This window comes from Crassostrea angulata, chromosome 7, assembly GCF_025612915.1.
Source record: "Crassostrea angulata isolate pt1a10 chromosome 7, ASM2561291v2, whole genome shotgun sequence".
Taxonomy (NCBI): Eukaryota; Metazoa; Mollusca; class Bivalvia; order Ostreida; family Ostreidae; genus Magallana; species Magallana angulata.
The window spans coordinates 7,126,139-7,131,919 of record NC_069117.1 but is presented as its reverse complement, the minus strand read 5'-3'; positions in this window follow the sequence as shown (position 1 = coordinate 7,131,919).

Sequence of the window (5,781 nt, the reverse complement as noted above, 5' to 3'; positions counted from 1 at the left end):
ATATAGTATTTTTTTTTATGATATGATAATGTTTCATTGTAATATGTATGGTATTGTATATTATGATACAATGTTGTTTAATATGGTATTGTATCATTAATATATTATTTTATCACATGATATTGTTACATATGATATTGAATATATAATATTGTATCATATGATATAATATTGTATATTATATAATAATCATACGATATTGTATAATATGATATTGGTTTAGATAGTTTATTATTATACCACATGAAATTGTATTATATGATATTGTAATATATGGTATTGTATCATAAGATACAATATGTATAATATGTTATTGTATTATATAATATTTTACTATATCATATGATATGATACAATGTTGTATCAAGTTTTTTTATATGATACAATGTCATATTTTGTATCAAATATGATACAGTATCATAGAATAGAATATCATACTATATTATACAATATGATATCATGCAGTACAATATTGTGATGTATTATGTGATATGATATTGTATCATATAATACTATATCATATCATGTATTATGTATTATGATATTGCAAAATGTGATCAAATACAATCATGTAAAACACAATACAATGTCATATCATGTTACAATATCATATCTCATCATTATTTATTACAATATTTTATTGTATTATATGATATATGTTGTAAGTATAATAGGATGCAATATTGTATTTTATATTATTATATTGATAAACATTGTATCTTATAATACCGTATGAAATGAGCATGTGATTATCATACAATATTTTATCAGATGACGATATTGTGTCAAAACAGTATCCATGAATATCCAAGATCATAAAGTATGATTTTTCATATAATATGATGAAGATGGTCTCAGAAAGTTGATGCCTCGTCTGGGTGAGCTTTGTAGTCTGTGATTACCTAAGTTTTTCTAATATGAATTATCGGGCTTTTCCGACAAGAATTCTGAGCTATAGATGGAATTCCGAAAGACTAACTTTTGGGCAAGTTCCACTTGTGTTCGATTTGAAGTATGGTAATAATTCAAAAATATGAACCGAGCAATAGAAATCTGACTGCTTACCAGGAATGAACAAATGATCTCAAAAACTTCAGAATTTTCACGTTAATAAATGGTATCCTGGTTGACTTTCAATGACTTATCTTTTTCTCAAGGGAGTAAGAGTAAATGTCACAATATAATTTCTGAACAACCCTCGTATTGTTCATATTAATTACAAATATAAATGTATGATGAGCATTCTATCTCAAAAGATATCGATACAATATCTTACTATGCAACCTCTGCTGGCAGAGATGACCTTGAACTGGAATTAGCCGCCAGCTGTCTGCTCAGTAATCAGCGTTTTTACATGTAAACATGTTTTTCAGAAAAGTTTCATCGGTTTTCTCTCCATAAAAGGCAATGAATGTAAAACATACACTGCCACGCTCATATTTAAGGTGGTATGGGACACATCCATGTTGCGACGTACTATTTATCGAAATAAACCATAAAATCAAGTTTAATTTTACAAATACATCTGGAGTTTCTTTCCCAGATTTGTCACCTATACAGTAGCGTAGCGCAAACATTTTTTTAAACGTATAGCGTATTTTTTTTTTTTTTTTTTTTTTTTGGTGAAATATTGTAAAATTTGAAAATTTTAAGTCGATGAACGTATTTTCATTATACTGTACTTTAATCCACATTAATATTGACAGATGTCCCATACCACCTTAAAGTTGACTTTATTGATATTTTTCTCATGAGCTTCAATAATGCATGTCAGTTAAATAATGCAACAAAATGTAGATAAATTCATTTTTTGGCAAAATAGTGCATAAAGAGTACTCCATTTTCACTGGATACAGTAGGTAGTGTTTATCAATTCAGGGTTGACATGGATTATGGATACAGTTCACATAAAAGAAAACCCGGTTTGCTGTCACATTGACAGCTTTTCACTTGTTCAGTTAGCCAAAGGGCCATCGAAGAAAACAGAGAAGCAGTGAACAGATTTTAAGTTATGTGTTCTGGCTACGCTATTTTGGGACAACCCTCGTATATATCACCATATTTTGATTTATTTTCATCAGCCCTTTAACCTTTCTGTACTATATCTTTATTTACCCTCACTAACAACACGGCCACCCTCTACCCTCCCTCTTACTTACGTACACTTGTGTGCAAAAAGTATGTCAATTTTTAATTTCAATGAAAACAAGACTTATTTTTAAAAGGTTTTCTGTTATTTTTGTCAGATATTGAAGAAATTTATATTGATTAAATTAGATTCAATTTGCACTTTTTGACACATACATCGAAATAGTTGTTGACAACTCATTTGTAAAATTTCTTATTTCAAAGACAACAAGAAGATATTTTTTGATAGCTCTACCGTATATCGTTTGCAATATGCGAGCCGAAAAATGGATTGTTTACATCAAATCTCAGAAACAGAAGGTTGGAAAAATATTTAAATATAAATAAGAAGCCAAAAAAAAAAAAAGCTAGCGAAATCATGGAAATTCTAAACATTCTAAACTGATCAATCAAGGTCTTTTCAAAATCGGACAAGGGGTTTCTTTTTAACGATTCTTTGAAAAATGTTGGTTTTCAATGAAATGTATAGTAAAAAGAAAAAACAAATTGACATACTTTTGGCACCTGAGTGTACGTGTATGACGTACCTGTCGTCTGTGATAAACACGTACTTGTCGTCTGTGATAAACGTGTGATGACGTACAGGGTCTGTCGTCTGTGGTAATTCAAAACAAAAAGTGACGCCATTCTGCTTTTTCCCAAGGACTTCGTATGAAACCTACACTCCTGAACACGCCCCTTCTCTTTTTTTTTTCTAACGTTATTCATGATAACAGAAAAAGCAAAGGTATTTTTCATGGTAACAAAGAAATGCAACAGGTTTTTTTTCGATTTTAAAGAATGTCTACATGTATACACACTGGCACGAATTTTGATAAAATAAAGGGATTTCAAGACTTAAGCACAGGGATGGTTTTACTTTACAAAAGCTTCGCTTACACCACGACCTCTGGTAAGAGAATGAAGGAACTGCAGCTCTACGGCCCGTTAACCAGTAGTTTCCTTAGAGATACAGTTAAGCAACTAAAAAGCCGTTAAACAATGAACTCATATTTTTAGACAAGTTAAGCCTTTTTTTAAAAAGCTCACAGTCTTTAGAACAAACTCTAAACAGCAATAAGTTACAAAGAAAATGTAATTCTTTGTTTTAATGCCTAAAGTTGAGAAATATGTTGAACGGCTTGTTAGTTGGGATTGACTACAGTAGGTAATCAAATTACTGAAGTACTGATGTCAGTTGACTATACTGATTTATATTATCTTTATTTTGATATCAACGATATATATTATTTCACATGTAAAGTAGTTTCATAGTTCTATTTGATTAATTTGGGCATTTTTTCTAATATGATTTGGGGGGGGGGTGTATTTCGCATGGCAAGTAGTTTCTTTATCTACATATACTAGATTTTGACCCGTGCGTGCACGGGTTGACATAGCATATGATATCGGACATTTACGAAATAGATACATTGACACACCGTATATTTTTGACATTTGCATTACCAAGCTTTAAGCCTACAATAATGATATTAATTTCACTACATTCTGCTGAGTTGGAATAATATAATCTGTGACTGCCTCCCATATACCCGTAATGTAGCAGAAAATCGCATAATCGCTCCAAAACGATCTTGGAGAAAATTAATAAAGTTGCATTGATAATAACAGTCAAATTGTTCATAACAAACCACGTTGAAGCTGTAAATACCTTTCTTCGAAAAGTTTAATTTTATAATTGCAGAATTCAACATTTCTTCAACAACGATTTTTACACACCATGTTGACAATCAAAACTCCCGGGATTTTTTTTTATGGTAAATGCACTGTGTTAGAGTTATTTTCTTTGATGAACAGACAAAAAAATTCTAATGAAAACTTATACGCATTTGTTTTATCGTGTCTGAGTTTATCCATGCAAAGGTGATATTGTGGAAACATAAAATAAAGAGCCTCCCGTGATTTACCGTGAATGTAATGCGCATGCGCAAAATTGTAAAATCCAAAAAATTCAGATGATTTCCGGAATATTTTTAGGAATTTTCGTTAATTATTAATTAGCGAAGCTTGATTGAGAAAAAATAAAAACAAATTGGTAATCTTCAAGAACCAATGATGTTTAGAATATATAAAACAAAAGACAGTACTCTTCCGATTAATTGGTATTAAAGCTAAAAAAATCGAGTCTATTATTTCAATATAGTAGTATAGATATTCAAAAAAATTAGCTCTTGAATTCTCGGGTTTTTCCGACAAAAACTGAAAAACTCATATGAATCACGTTGTGTAATATTCAAAGATTGAATTAATGCCATCAAAATCTACGATGTATTATATATCTGACAGTAATCGAAATATTTCCTGAAAATTTAATCAAAACAATTTATAACAAACAATTAATAAAGTAATGATAATAAAGTATAGTCTACGTTAGTACTGATTGGTTAGTCTGTGTTTGATTCCAGACGCTATCGCAGTAATCTAAGTCTGGCGAGGAATTACATACGACTACAAAAATATCTATATTGTTCGTTCCATTTGAAATCTGACTAAGTTTAAGGTATTTATAAATAAATTTCTTTGAAAAACGATGCTTCTAAATACAATACAATTAATTTATCGATTATTTTCAAGTAGTACGTTTTGTCAACGGTGATGATTTGTGCTTGGGTCCAAACACTGTTTTACTTCCGGTTTGCCAGAGAAACTGCATAGGAGAGTTTATTAAAATCAACTCCCAAAAAGAGATCTCAGGAAGGGTCGTATTACTTTGATAAAATCGAAGTTAATACCACTGCATTCAACATCTGTTTTACTGATATTAGTTTTACCAACTGATATATAATATGCAAATTTATTAGCCATACCGTATCAAATTTTGCATAAAGAAAGCAAATAAAAAAAAAAACCAAACAAACAAACCAGCAAATCATTTCAGTATATAGAATATTGCTTTCAACTAGTTGAACTCAAAATTTAATGCCCGAATTTCATTCACAGCCATTTTTATTGGTTTTTAATTGTTTTGTTGGGTTTTTTTTCGTTTTCTCACTTTTAAAGATTTGAAATCTACGAAAGTTGTTTTAACTTAAAAACGTAAAAAAAAGATCATCAGTAAATCATCTCTTTTGCTCCGAACAGTATAACATTTAATGAAATAAATGTAAATTTTCATATCATGAATTTTCTACCAATCACAAAGGAGAGGAAGTGCACAGCCCGGAGACTGTAAATTATTTCAACTTTTTATACCGTCTTCCAAGGAAGACGGTAAAAAGATACTTGAATAATTTGTGAATTGAAATGTTGATTTATCATTCCACCTTAATGTTATTTGAATGAACTCATCATGTATTTAATAGCAATTAAATTCATTAAATTAATTTTACATGCATATTTGTTCATTTTCAACCAATTTTGTCTACACACTTAAGTTAAATGAAAGATATAAAACTACACATATAATATTTCATGATATGGTGAAGAGATCGTTATAAAAACTTTTTTTTAACTATATGTATGTAGCGGCTTTGTTCAATTCGCTCTTCGATTAAAATTACATTGTCCTATTCAAACACTACAGCCTCGTACCCACCACGTTACAAAATGCTTTCCATTAACTTTTTGTTTGCTTCTAATTATTTTTGAAAATGTCTGAGAATTCTTTTTTGAAAGAAACACCAATACAATATA